The sequence below is a fragment of the Triturus cristatus genome, chromosome 8 (assembly GCF_964204655.1).
Source record: "Triturus cristatus chromosome 8, aTriCri1.1, whole genome shotgun sequence".
Classification (NCBI taxonomy): domain Eukaryota; kingdom Metazoa; phylum Chordata; class Amphibia; order Caudata; family Salamandridae; genus Triturus; species Triturus cristatus.
In genome coordinates this window covers 251,846,391-251,861,420 of record NC_140591.1, presented here as the reverse complement: position 1 = coordinate 251,861,420, position 15,030 = coordinate 251,846,391, and the positions used below count along the sequence as shown (strand labels likewise).

The 15,030-nt window shown below is 45.4% G+C and overlaps 1 protein-coding gene across 4 annotated transcripts in view; it reads left to right on the top strand.

Moving 5' to 3' along the window:
- The first annotated feature begins 5,060 nt into the window (after nt 1–5,060).
- DCUN1D5 (defective in cullin neddylation 1 domain containing 5) overlaps nt 5,061–15,030 on the top strand; it is a 103,954-nt gene continuing 93,984 nt past the window's right edge. For 2 of the 4 annotated variants that reach the window (XM_085621460.1, XM_085621458.1), the window contains exon 1: nt 5,600–5,792. The gene's annotated coding sequence lies outside the window, so the exon portion shown is untranslated. Of the gene's footprint in view, nt 5,511–5,599; nt 5,793–15,030 lie in introns of those variants that run through there. The other 2 variants (XM_085621457.1, XM_085621459.1) reach the window with 2 other exon arrangements.

The window sequence follows — 15,030 nt, the reverse complement described above, 5'->3', positions numbered from 1 at the left end:
CCGGTCTCTGGGGGTTGCTGGCTGCTAGACTTGCCAGAGTTCTTGCTGTAGGCAGGTCGTAGGGCTGGGGCCAAGGCAGTTGGTGTCCTCTTCTTCTTCCTGGGTCAGCCCGTCTCTTCGGTCTTTCCTAGCCTCCTCGAATTTTAGGAGGCTAGGTTCAGGGTTGCTGCTAAATACTAAATTTAGGAGTGTTAAAAGGGTGTGCAGGTCGGGACCAATGGGTCCCTTCCTTGGGGTGGGTACACCCCCTATTATGCCACCCTCCAGTGGTAGGGAGCATGAGCCTCTTCCTAATTGGCTGAGTCCCCTCATCTTTAAGATGGAGGGGAATGAGATGTGGGCTTCACCTCGCCTCCCCCACCTGAGGGGTGGGGTTAGCAAAGGTGGGCACACCTCTCTTGCTAGATTGGATTTCCCACTGAGTCTCCCGCCCAAAGTGGGGGCCAGAACTGATGGGAGCCAGTTACTGGGGGCAGCAAAAGGCAGGGACAGCTTCCAAAGGCGGCAAGCCTTTGAAGCTTACCCTTTCGTGGACCCAGCCCATCCTGGGGGAGGAGGCCTGACACCTCTGCCCAGAATGGGCTTTGTTTCTGGACCTGGAGAGTGGAGGCTATCTACCCAGGGGTCCACAATCCTGTCGGTGGTGGCAAATAGCGGGCAGCCATTCAGGAAACACACCAGGGCTGGTCCATTTTCAGGGGGCATCTCTAAGATGCCCTATGAGTGCACTTTACATTAAATCCCATACCGGCATCAGTGTGGGTTTAATGTGCTGAGATGTTTGCTACCAAACTTCCTAGTTATTTGTAAAGCTATTATGGAGCTGTGGAGTTTGTAATGACCAACTCCCAGACCATATACTCTTTATGGCTTTACTACACTTACAATGTCTACGAATGGACTTAGACACTGTAGGGGTACAGGGCTCATGCCTCTGTACCCTCAGCTTAGGGTTAGTGCACCCTGCTAGAGGGGTGACTTACCCGGGTCTCAGACAGTGGATTGTAGGCATGGCACTCAGGGATGGGTAATGTGTATAAAGATGGGTATGCAGTTCCTAAGGGTGAGGAGACATATAAGGTCAGCGAGTACTAGGTTCAATATGTAGGTTCAATAAGTGAATCCTATTATTCAAAGTGAGAGGGGGAGACCCTTCTTCGGAACTGGAGCCCTCACACACCCAACAAGCTAGGTGTCAAGCTTCATCATCTGGGCTTGCTCCTCGTCGGGCTGGCGTTGCAATGCCTGACGGGCTCCCATAAATGGGGCTCTTTGTAAGAGATATTTTGTCCCTGCCGTTTGGTGCAGTGGGGGTGAGGGGCCCAGTAGTGTAGATGTAGTGAAAGTGAGTTAAAACAGGTCAATTATTCCTTGAATTGTATTTATTCTGGTAGGTAAATTGCCTGATTAAAAGTCAATAGAGTGGCGTAAAGCTAGGGGTTAAGTGCCTAGATGCCTACGTCCTACTCTCATTCGGTCGACATGTTTCTTGCCTCTGTTGTCAGTAAGATCATGGACAATTCATCAGGACCAGGGTATCAAATGCTATCTACACAAAATGAGAGGGGAAAACCTACCTCCCACATCGTAATACAGTGGGCAATGTCCCACTGATGTCACGGAACCTAAGTGCCTAAATAGTATGGCCTCATCAATTTCCGGCGGAATAAAAGGGACACCAATAGTTAGTGTCCAGAAATCCAGAGATTGTGTGCAGGCTCACCTACCCTCGCCGCTGGAATCGGGGATGGGTGCTATGTCGACTCTTCACCTTTTCTCTGCACCAAAACATACAGTCTGCAGTGGCAGTGTTTGTGGGTTAAGGTGCAGCCCTTAGAGGCCTTCCTTGGTCACAGTGCCCTTGGTACCCATGGTACCTTTTACAAGGGGCTTACCTGTGGTCAGGGGTGTGCTAATTGAGGATACAAAGGTACAATCTTGGGAAAGAACATAGGCCCAGGGAACCTGATTGGCAGGGGCCCAGGGCACATCAAGTCACGTTGCATCTGATGTCAGGCAAAAAGAGGCGTGTAAACATACAAACTGCGGCACTTTCCTACAGTTCCTCTACCCAGACGCCCAAAGAAAACCTTTGCTTCGAGCGGACTGTATTCATGCAGGGATGCATCTGGGAAAGCGTGAGCCCGCAAGGAAAAGCGTAGTTGGAGATACTGAAAAAACTGAGAGTTGTAAAGGGAGTACTGAGACCACAAATCCTGAAAAGTCTTGAGGTAGCCCCTTCTAAAGACATCCCTCAGGTAAGAGATCCCAATCCTGTCCCAGGGGGTAAAGCCCACTAGAGTCAAGAGCTGACACGACCATGTTCCTCGCCACAAACGTGTCAGTTTGGTGAGCCAACTGCCACAGCCGATGAGCCAGAGAGCCGCCCTCCGGCAGGTAAGAGGCACCTGCGTACAAGACTGCAGTGTGGTGGGCAGACGCAACACATACAGGAGATCAAGCAGACCATCCAAGCTCAGCAAATAAATCTCCAAGCGGTACGCTGGGTCGTCCCATCCACCCGTAAACCATTCATTAATCGGTACCAAATGGGTACCAAGGTAGTAAAGGTATATGTCCGATAGACCCAGAACACCATCAAAGAGGGAATTACAGTGGCTGAAAAGCCACTCTGAGCCTGCCACCCACCCACACAAAGTTGGTGATCTTGGCGTTCAAAGAATAAAACCATTTGTGAGGGATGGGGTAGTTACCCAGGACATATAAATAGTGCAGCGGGCACACCATCTTAAAGAGGGCAGTACGCCCCTTAGGATTCAACGGAAGAGTCGCCCGCGGCCCAGGTCACGCTCAAGCGTTTGGGTCAGCACTTGGAAATTGGGTTTCCACGCCAGGTCTGGAAAAAGGGGACATATGAATCCCTAAATATTTGAAGGTGTTGCGCCAGATGAGAATGTTGGGGCATCAAACCCGCCCCTGAGCATCTCCCCTCACCTCCACTAGGCAAAGCGTACTGGAGAATCTTATTCGACTACGTGGGTTTCCTTGGCTTCTCTATTTTCTTGGTGACAACCTATATGGGCCCAAACAGCAAGAACAGGGAGCATAGCTACACATTTGTTCTTATTAGCATTTCTGACAATGGCTGCATTGGGTTACCCAGCACTTGTGCTGTGCCTCTATCCACTCCAATAAGTCAGTAATTCAGAGGTAATTTCTGCTACACCGTGACAAACACAGGTCTGTCCTCAGGTGGTGCAAATTGTGATGACTCCATGGCGCAGACTAGACAGTTCTGAAGGCACTCAACAAGCACCAATCAAGAGGCTGGTATGCCCTCCTTTAAGTGGCTGTCACGTCATGATGCATATCAGTGTTGATGAAGTGCGTGTACACGTCATTGCGATGTGGTGGCTATTTTTTCATTTATTTTTTGCCAACACTCTAGCATTGGCAAACAAACATTTTTAAGTCTGGCCTTTGAGATAGCTTTAGCTGTCTCACCAGACTATTGTTTTTCCAAAAAGTCATACATAATATAGATAACGAGAAGGGCTTTTGGTCAATGAGCATCACCCATTGTCTGTTAAATTATCATTCATATTTTGCTTCCGCCCGCTTGCAGCATACTGAATAGGACAGCAGGACAGCTCACTCTCCCATTGGCTCCCTGCACTTTAAGTGACTACATAAAGCCTGTGCACTTTGTTCACATTGGTCTAAAAATAGTTCCTTTCTCTTCAATGGCAAAGCTTGTTTAAAGTGTGCTTTTTCTTTTATATTAACTTTAAATGCTGGCTACTTATGGTGCTTTTCAGTCTCCTTTTTAATGTTCAGTAATAAATTGTTTAAGTTACACTGTAAGATTACAGGTGCTTGAAATTTGAGTGCTTGATTTGGTGGTGATTTATTCTTGTCTCCTTGGCAAATAATGATAGTAATAAAATGCGTGTCACAGCTATATGGACTGTTATTTTTTTTTTAAATTATATTACAAGCATATGGCAGCCACGTTCAGGTGGATGCGTGGCTCATTTCCACTTTCTTTTTATCAATGATCGCATTAAAAAACATAACTCTTGGGTCATGTTAGCGCTATATAAAACATTTTTAAATAAATAACCATCACACCAGAAAAAGCCAGACCCATTGTGTTTGCCAATACTCGATTATTTTGTGAATGGGAAACAGTATTGCAAAAATCACAGGCAACGCCAAAAGGTCTGGTAATGCTAGGGAAGGTGCGACCTATTGGCTCTGTGAAAGCTTGTTGAATGTTTGTGGTTTGTGGCTCGAGAATATGGGGCTTATTTATGAGTCCCTTGTGCCAGTTTTGCGCCGCCATTGCGTGACGCAGCAGTGGCGTAAATAATGCGCCATATTTACAAAGTGACGCATCTAGGCAGATGCGTCACTTCGTAAGCCCCAAAGCTACATTATACCTGCGTCAGGTATAATGTATGCAGGGTGGGCGTTCCCACGCAAGAAAGGGTCGTAGGAGTGGCGCAGCGAAATCTATGAGATTTCGCTGCACCACTTCTAGGACACCAATGCGTCACAACCATACACCTGCCTCATGGCAGGCGTAAGAGTGACGCAGGCCCTTTCACATGGGGCTTGCCACATGTGAAAGGAACATTGCTGGAGTTGCGTCGGGCTTCTGACACAACTCCAGCAATGCGCCACTTTTTGCGCTGTCAGATACGTCAGTTATTATCTACACGATGCGTCATATTGTAAATATGATTAATCATTGGTGTCGCAAGGAGGGCGCATTGAGAAGTGGTGCATCGCTGCTTTCACGCAGCCATGTACCAGTTCTCGTAAATGAGGCCTACGGTGCAGATTTACAAGCCCCTTACGCCACTTTTGCGTCACTTTTCCCATGTTAAAAATAACTCAAAAGTGGCTCAAGGGGCTTGTAAATCTGCCCCTAAGAGTTTTGCACAACGCAACCCTCGTTCACCGCCGAAGACTGTAGATTGTACATCTTTTTGTCCCACAACATGGCGCACAATGCTGGCGCATTCCCTTAACGAGTTAGTACTCCAGCTCTTCTTGGACTTATGTAAAGTGTCACATGTGTTAGTCCTTCTGCTATGACGATGGTAGCTTGGGTGGGGGCGGTGAAAGCTCTTGGTACGTCTTCTGTTTTCATGGCCACAAAGAGTCACTGGGCTCTCTGACGCATTTACGTTTCCTCTTGTGCTAGACTCCAGCTTGTACGCGCGCCACCCCGAGTCTGCAGTTAGCGGCCATCTTTGCTGGAGCCGGTCGGTAGCCGCTGATGCGGAGCCGGGGTTGCGGGACAGGCAGCAGACAGCGCAGGGGGCACGCTCCTTACCGGCCTCGCCATCGCCACCCTGGCTAGCCGTGAGTGCCGCTGCTTGAGTGTCAGGCCGCTCCTTGGCGGGCTGTCTAGCGGTCTGGATCCAGTACACCCTGGCTATGCGTATCCACCGGCCCCACACAACGCCTGCCAGGAGCCGCTAGGGGAATCCCCGGCGGCTGCCTCCCTTCCAGGATCTCGAGCGGCCCTGTCCGACCTGGTGAGTGTTTAGTTGACTCTGGTGTATGGCGTCATACGTGCGTGTGTGATGCTGGACCGGCTTCTGATGTCATTTCCGTGTCTGACGTCACTAGCGCAGAGGCGTGCTGCGGCAATAGGCTGATTAACCTTCACTCTTGCTTTCTCTTGGATGAGGTTTCTCTTATGTTGGTTATTTGATTCCTGAATCTGGCCTGAGGTCTTCTAGGTGCTAATGCACTGTGACATTCCGTGGCCGTGCAGGATGCCCCTTACTTGACTGCAATGCAACAAGAAATCACAGGTACGTGTGATAAGTCTGGTGGTGTTGACTACGTCTCTTCTCGGCGGTGTTGACTACGTCTCTTTTCGGCCTCGGGAAGTGACGCCACTGTCGTGATTTTCCTGACTGCATCACAAGATGCTGTGGGCGCCTCCCTGTTCACCGAGATCCGCTCCTCTTAACCTATTCATGCGGATGCAAGGGAACCAGAAAGTGCACTTTTGGCAAACCGCACTGTCCTGGTAACGAAAGCTATGTATGTATGTTCGCCGTAATCTTGTGGGTCTACTGGCGAGTTAGTGTTAGAAGACTACCCGCAGCTGTCCTTAGAACCCACAGAAGTATTCGGCTTTTCAGCTAGTTGATTTTTCAAAACGTATATTAAACAATAGGACAGTGTATAACGTACAGTAACAACTCAGAATCTGGTTTAGCCATTATTGGGTGTGTTTGGTTGTCTGCTTTCCCGTGAATCTGTTGCTTTTCTCGACAACGAATGGGCGAGCGCACTCGTCCTGGTACCCAAACTTACCACCTTTTGCCTAGTGGTCGATTTATCACGGAAAGATTGTTGTATTCACGTATAGCACCAATTCATTACTTAATGGCGATGCTCTTTTGATACCCAAACGTAACGTTTTCTACACTCTACATACAGAATATATCACCCAAATGAATAAATATAATATTTTTGAAAGTGGTTATTAGTAACACAAAAATAACGTAAACTATCGATCCTTCCGTTCTCAAATCTATTAATGTTCACATTTGCCATAGTGCAGGCTAGTCCTTAATTATTCTAGAAAGTTTCAGATTTTTAAAGTATATGGAAAAACGAGAGCCTGGGCTGAAATTGATTAGGAATGGTAACACATCAGAAAAAGAACACACCCCTGAACCTCTAACAGTAATGTCATCTTTTCTTTATTGCCCATGCAGTCCTAATCGTCAAGTTAAGTACCTGTCAAACCTGGATGTAATATCGTTTCCTTCTTATAACTTCAGTTCTTTACACACCTGTTTTTAGGTCGCAAGTAAAGCCCGCTGTAGCCAATCGTGCGTATTTTGTAAGAATTCAGATTTATTTTTGTTCCTATGAAAACCTTAGATTTACACAAAGGAACCACCATAGCAAACTTAATTATTTGTAATATTGTGCTAGTTTATTTATAAGCCCCATGTACCTACATAGAGATTGTGGGTGCAAAGGTGGGGGGTGTTATGACCTGAGTGGGGGACCCAGGCGGCAAGAGGTTAATCAAGGTAGGGGGTATAGATCCAGACAAGGAGAACTTCTGGGCACAGGAGGGTGCTGTGCGAGTAACTGAGGGAACCTCGCTGGAGAGTTCGGAGGACGGGAGAAGAGTGAATGAGAGGGAAAGGGTCCAGGGATGAGGGAATCTGTTTACCCTAAAAGGGTCAGGGGAAGCATGGGCCAGCCAGTCACAGATTGATTCTCAAGTCCAACCGGAGATGAGGACTCGAGTGGATAGGTTTAAGTCAGAGGTTAAGGCATTGTGCTATATGTTTAAGGCCAAACATGGCTTAGCGCCTCGATAATACAGGAACTGGTTACTCCCTATTCGCCTACTCGTCTCTTGAGATCTTTGAGCAATGTGTCATTTTCCATACCCAGTATTTGTTTAATCTGTGTGAAGTGTTGCTCCTTTGCCTACAGAGGTCCTAAACTGTGGAACTCTTGGACTGCGTGTCTTAGGAACTGCAATTCCTTACTTGCTTTTTGCAAGAGCTTGAAGACCTGATTTTTCTAGTGGCTGGCCCGGGGACAACATATCTGCTAACATCCTGCGCCAGGAAACCCCTTAGGGTAGCTGTGCGCACTACAAATCCTTAAAAATTAAATAAATAGGTCAGGCGAGAAGGTGGGGTAAAAAGTGCTGGTGACAGGCAGTGGGCTGAGTGATGGAGTACACATTGGTGTTAAAGGGAGTGCTAAAGCGTCTCCAGGGTAGTCATGGTGTCTTTGGAGTGGATGTAGGTTTTTATTGTTCACCACCTACTCGATGATGGGGAAGGTCTCACAAACTATTGCTAGTTTGTCGGTCGAGGATTACTTTAGAATGTTACCATTGTTGTATATAGAGATAAAACGTCTGCCCTGCAGAAGGGCGAAGGAGAGACCGGTAATCTAAGACCATGAGGTGTTTTCCTGGTGTAGGTGATTTCAAGCATGGAATATGACATTCCTCCATTGTGTACGTCTTTTTTGTTTCGAAGATTAGGTCATTGGTTAATGTACCCTTGCCAGAGCAGAAGTATTGGTCTGACATAAGTGACTGAATGTTGGTCTGTCTGAAAGTGACATCCGCCAACTCTTCATCTCTTACACCCCACGAAAGATACTAATAAGACCTCTTGAGATCAAATCCAAACCATTCAGGCTATCCCTTACAGAGAACCTAGCTACAATCACAGAGCTGCAAACAGCGACAACCTCAACTGTATTAACATCCCTCGGGCTGCCACTGTCCACACCAATAGCCAATTGAAAAGCATACTCAACTGTAGATTGGCTAGTAAACATGCACCCGATATTTATGACATCCTCACACATGAGCTCGATATCGTTATCCTCACGGAAACTTGAATAAACAGCTCATCTCCTCCAGTTTTAAGACTTACCAGCCTCTTCCTCCCCCCCCGCCTCCATCACCTCTCCCAGTCACAGCATGATTCAACTAGTTAAACAAAGCCTGGTGGGGGAATAGTCTGCATCTACTGCAAAACATTCTGTGTTTCAGTCCCAAACTGCCGCACTGTCTGCCTGTGAGTATCTTTGCATCAACATCATTAGCAACAATAGTTTCATTTGCAAACTACACACTCTCTATCACCCTCCTGAAGACAGTCTGGCGTTCATTTAACAAATCATGGAAGTCATCACAACCAACAATGACTCTCAAGTGGCCCAGATCTTCCTTGGGGACTTTAACCTCCACTGGAATGACCATACAGTGAACAGTCTTAAATCCTTTGTCAGACCATGAGTTGACCCAAATCAAGGGTTGAGACATTGGACCTTATCATTTCTAAAATGGACAACATCACATTGGAGTCAATTATCCCCTGCGACTGGACAGACCATTACTGTATCATCATCTTCATCAATGTGGAGGTGACCCCCGAAGAGAGCTCAACCTAAGAAAACAAAACTATGGAAAATAAGTCTTTGAAACACAAATCCTAACGACTTATCTACCCACTGTAAAAATGCCTTGATTCCTCAGATAGACAGGGTAGATGTCAGAATACACAGAGTTCTACAATACCTCCATTTTGGACGTCTTTGATTCTGTCGCCGCTTTCAACAAAAAAATATATCCACCAAAGTCTCTAAACCTTAGTTCAGTGACAACCACAACTCAGAAAGATGAAAAATTCGATTAGCAGAAAGAGCCTGGAGATCCGTACCATCCATTGAACACCCAAAATGCTTAAAATCAGTAAGAAACACATACAACAGAAAAATAAAAAATGTGAAGGCCAACGTCTTTAGAACCCAGCTAAGCCAAGCCAGAAATCGACCCCAAACACTTTTTTTGAAATCTTCAAGCAACAATCTCTCAACATACCAAACCCGCTTGGCGTTGGGTCAGTCACTCTCTCAAACTGTGAGGCGTTGGTTTCCTTCTTCTTGGGGGTGAAAAATTAAAACATTTTGAAAATGATCTACAATCAGCGAGGGAGCTCCTTCCGGGTGCCTCACACTTCTTTCCACTTACTCCCAGGCCACTGAGCGGCTTTGTCCCCCTGGTCAGGTCCCCAAAAACAATCCCTCGATGTAAGTGACATTTATAACATTCTTTTAGCTTTAAACCCATCTAATCACTTAATCAACCTGTTACCTCTGATCTTCAAGGAGATCACAGCCTCTTTTCTCCCCTTATGGTCTAAGATTTGTTAATGCCTCACTTCGGCGAAACGTTTGGAAAAATGTGTCCAGATTCAACTTTGCAACCACATAGATAACTTTCAACTCCTTGACCAACACCAGTCCGGCTTCTGTGAGGATCGCAGCACTGACTCAGCACTCACACACATTGTGGATGACATACTAAGAATGCTGGACCTAAATGAATCATGTCTTCTGATACTGCTTGACTTATCGTCTGTTTTCGACACTGTTAAAAACAAGTTTGTTGAACTTACTTAAATGGAGGATGGGCTTATCAAGAACTGAGCTGCAATGGTTCACTTCATTCCTCCACAACAGAACCCAAAGAGTCAAGGCGAATCAATCACTTTTTCAGCCCTCCACAGTCACCCTTGGGGTTCCACAGGGATCCGCCCTTTCACCCATTCTCTTTAATCTATTCTTGGAATCTCTATCAGACGCCAATAAATCTTCCCGCATTCATTATCGCATATATGCAGATGACACTTGATTGTATTTCAAAATCTCCTCCCCAGAAGACATTTCCCTCAATGGAAGCATTTAACAGTCCTCAACTGTTGTCACATTATTGACTCTGCTAGATCCTCGGTAAGTACACTAGACTAATACTTAAATATGCAGGATCACATCCGTACTGCCACCAAAGGAGTGAATTACTAGATGAGCATTTTAAGGAAACTTAAACCCTTCCTCCCACAGGACGCCCTTAAGTTTGCGGACCAAGCTCTGTCGCCCAGGCTGGACTATGGAAGTACCACACTATGCGGCTTACCTAGATAAAGGGTGGGCCCTCTAAGGGCCTCCCTTAATGCTGCTGCCAGACTTGTCTCTGTAAAAAACAAAAAAAACAAATCACACCTCTGGGCTCTAAAATCCCTGAACTGGCTCTTATAAGGCAAGAATATAGCTAAAGATTGAATGCATGACTCATAAAGCCCTACATTTCAAGACCCCAGATATTTGGCACAAAAGCTAGAGTTATCGGGGGGTTGCAGATCCTCACGAAGGGCTAGCTCCCTGCTACTGAAACCACAGATTTTCCACAAAAAGTAAACAAGCCTTCTCGGGTGTCGCCCTGAAGATTTGGAACTCTGCTGCCGTATGTCTGCCTAATTTTGTCTACTGCCTCCTTCAGAAAAAAAGTGAAAACACTTCTGATGAACAAGCTTTTGCCCTAAGATAATACCTTTTTGTTTTATTGATTGTATACCTGCCTGTTACTCATTTATTGATTTTGACTACTACATTGGTGTATCCCTCTAGAGGTCAAGCTTACTATTGTTTATCCTCCGTGTTTGTTCTCCTTTCATAATGTGGCTAGTTTTTGTTTTCACACCAATATCCAGACTTCCTTTCTTGTAAAGTGCGCTGATACCCTCTAGGGTCATGTTCGTGCTATATAAAAGTTTATTTAAAAAAAAAGCAGAATAAGAGTGATTAGAAAAACAAACTCTTTGCTAGGTCGGTTGCCTCTCCCTGTTAACTAAGCACACCCTGTACAAGAACCTTGTCACGTTCATCAGCAGTACTTCACTCTTTGTAGGAATTTCTCTCCAATTCCAATGATTTTGGACTAATGCTTTTTATGTCACTTCTATTGCAATACATTGATTATTAGGTCCATAATGTTTTGTATCGTTGGAAGAAGTAGGTCAAAGGCGTGGAAACGAAGAATGTTCAGTATTGACTTACAAGTGAAGAGAGGTTAACCAGGGTCTGAAGGAACATGGTACCAAGTCCAAGAGGAGAAGAGCCCCCTTCTAAATAGGAGTGGAAGGGCCAGATTGATTCACAAGAGTTTAGCAAGGATAAAATCCTAACGGGAACTAGGTTCTTAATTGGGTCCAGGTGGCGGTTACCTCCATGCCGAGGTGGTGACTTGTTTTAAGTTCCACAGGGAGCGACATTACAAGAACGATTTTAACAACGGCACGTATGATAGTCATATGTTATCCATGGGTAGGTACCAGTAAAGGCTGTATAGCACTCGGCCTAATAGCCGTGTACATTTAAGAGAGCGATATTCTGAAGCATATTTACCCAAATACCATGGGGTATCTACTGGAGGTGGGTATTAATGGAAGGAAGGTTCCTGCCGTTATTATACTGTGCTTACAGAACTCTGGTTTAGAGGAAGTATCTGTAATCCGAGGAGGTTCTGCATAGTTCCACTGATAGCAGTCTAGTGGAGACTACATGGTATATTTTGCTTGCCTGGGTTGAAGCAGAATTCAGTGCCAAGATAACTGTGGGGAGAAACCTGGTGCTAGATGCCTTTTTGGACCTGGCTTGATAGCACCTGGGTTAATCTCTCGGCTAGTGGCCTGCATTTCCTGGACCGCATCAGCTGTGCTTTCTTGGGATCAGACTGCACATTAATGCCAGATGGAAGCTGCAAGCACTCCATCTGTGCAGGGATTGATGGAGGGTAATGTAGGAGACACTAGTCATGATGCCCTTGACTTCTGTTCTAGGCAGTGAGGAGGATGACGTACCCTGAGGAAAACTGTGTGTTGACTCTGTCACTGCTAGAACTGCAGGGTCCGTTAGCTGATGGAAGAACGTGCTGGTAAGAGTTTCGCTTGGTGCAAGTTGAGAACCTACTCTTGTGGGACTTAGAAAGAAAGGATCAGGTCAGCAAGGCTTGCTTGGCAAACATGTGGTCTTGGAGCATGGACTATTGTAAACTAAGCCTCCGAATCCTTTCCTAGGTACCAGCAAGAGGCTGGAGGTTTCTTTAGTGCACAGGAATTTCATGCTGTCACTGCCACATGAGATCCCATAGCAGGCATTTGTGCATGAAAACACTCTGGACAGGTTGCACCCTCTGTGGTATTGGCAAGTCATGTGCAGAGGTAGAGTGGTTCTGTAGAACCTATTCCTCTTGCCAAGTCAGTTGTAAGATTGGAAGGCACAGCACAGTTGGTGCCGTTGCCTTTAGTGGGTGTTCTATTTGAGCAGGGGGGGGTCATTGACATTGTTCTCTTTTGGTAGGCATGAGGATATGCCTAGGTATCGTCAGATTTAAAGTCTTATTTTGCAAGATGGACATTTCTGACAGAAAAATAAATTTCATCTCATAAATGAGAGATGGTGTAACATACAACTCTACAGAGCTCTGCCTGTAGACCAGTGAGTTGTTGGAATGATTTAACAAGACCCTTAATTTACTCGAGAACCACAGGAGGAAGTGTGATTTTTTTTCTGCTGCGTCTCATTTACCTACAGTGTGATTCCACAGAATTTTATGTAATTCAGCTACTTGAAAAGGTTGTTTAGCTATCCTGTCTGTGCTCCAGTGACTTTGGCCCAAGGTTGTTGGGCATGAACTCCTGAGTTCCCTACGAAGGAAGTGGCTTGCATGATTAGCCTCAGGAATATGATGGTTCAGTACATTAGTAAGTTGAATAAAACCTTCAAGCTAACCCGTAGCTGATGGAATTAAGATCAGAAATCCACTCCAACTGGGTACCAGGATAAACTGGAGGTACTATTGTTAAAGACTACTTCCCATCAAACTTAGGTTGCCAAATAGTATGGACCTTACAGGGAGCTCCAGACAATTTCGGATGTCAATTACTTGGGTGACACAGGTATCGCAAAGGAACCGTGAAAGGTGTTTAATGTGAGGGGCAGAAGTAGTTTCCCAGGAGAGTGTATGTGGTGAAGATCCTGGCAACAGTAAAATAACTTGAGGACAATAAGCCCCTGATCTATGTCTGTGTGATGAGAAAATGACTTTGTGGAAGGGTAAATCATGCTGTTGACCTGACTTATTAACAGCAAGGAGAACATAATGAGGTTTTGAGGATATTGTGCCCATTTTGTATTTCACCCCTATTTTGACACCTCTTTGTGGTCACAACATAGACACAGAGGATTATTTGCTTGTAAAAATCAAAACATATATAATGTCAGACTAGGTCCAGCCGTGTACTATGGCATAGAAGGCCAAGATGGATCTGGGAGTTATGGAGTACTCCTGAAGTCATAGGGATAGTCCAATAGTGCTCCTTCCAAAGTAAGCATTGGCAAATCTATGTTTCTGCACTGGGTATCAGTTCTCTTATTGTGGTGACCAAGACATCCCCATAGCTGACGATCTGGTAGACCTATGGGTTGGTAAGTACTTCAGTGCCTTTGTTCTGGCAACTGGCAGTTGTCCCTGGCATTAAGTGCTGAGTAAAATAACGTTCTCCAAATGAGAGGGTTGATGCCATTCTGCGGTACCACCCTACGACCTTAAAAATTTGCCTGCCACTTTTCAGCACCTGGTCAATAACATGTTGTGATGGATGGTAAAATTCTGCTTGGCATTTCTGGACCATATTGAGGTGTGATAAATGGAAGGACTGCATGAAACATTCAGAGCACTTGTTGATGAGGGTGTAGGAGAGCAGCCTAAACACCAAGGCTCTCAAGTGCTATGTAGGCCAGTTCTCAGTAGTTTGGTTTGGGCTCCAGGTTAGCAGTGGAAATGATATGTTTGAAAGCCTAGAGGAACGGCTTCATGCAACACTGGAGTCATGTCCTCTCCCAACCATGATTCATTTATGAAGAGTAAGTCAGGTTGTGGGTCAGTGAGTAGGTCGTAGATGTGATGCTTGTTTTTAGAGCGTGATCAAGCATTTTATTAGTTGGCAGTTTAGAGATTGTGTTTTGGTGACGGTATGACTTTGTTTTGTAGAAGAGGAATCAATTTTTTTTAACTTGTAGCAGGTGCGTCATTAGAGCTGGTATTCGCTGCATGTGGATAGCAGTAGTGTTGCTTCTCTACAATATTCCTCGTCCAGTGGGCTTAGAAGACATTTAGATGGGTCTGTGTGTCTAGGTGGTGGAGATAATGGTTGAGAGAGAGTTGGTGAGCTGTGTTTTTGTAGAGTAGCCTTGTTGTGTAATAGACATGGAGTTGCGAAGTTAAGTGTAACAAGTTGTTTATTTTATTTGCGTTTGTTTAGGATGGAGGGTGTATAAGTTAGGGATGGTGGTGCAGCATGTGGGTCTTGTAAGGCTCTGAATTGTGCAATGGATGCGAGGCGTTGAATAGTGTATTTTTTAGGTGTGAGTTGAGAGAGAGCTTGGCAGTAAAGATGGTTTAGGATGTGTATTATTTATGTAGTCAGGAGGGTGGGAGTGGGTAGATGTTTTTTATGTTTGTGATGGAAAGTATTATGAACTAGTGTGTGATATTTTGTTGCGCTGGTGTGTGTGTTGTGTTTTTGTGGAGTAGCGAGATGAGATTATGTAGTGAATTTCCAGAGAAGGATCTGTATGTAAAGTATTGTTTAGTGGAAGTTGAATGGTAAATGGGATTGTGATTTTTTTGGAAAAGGTTGAATGTGG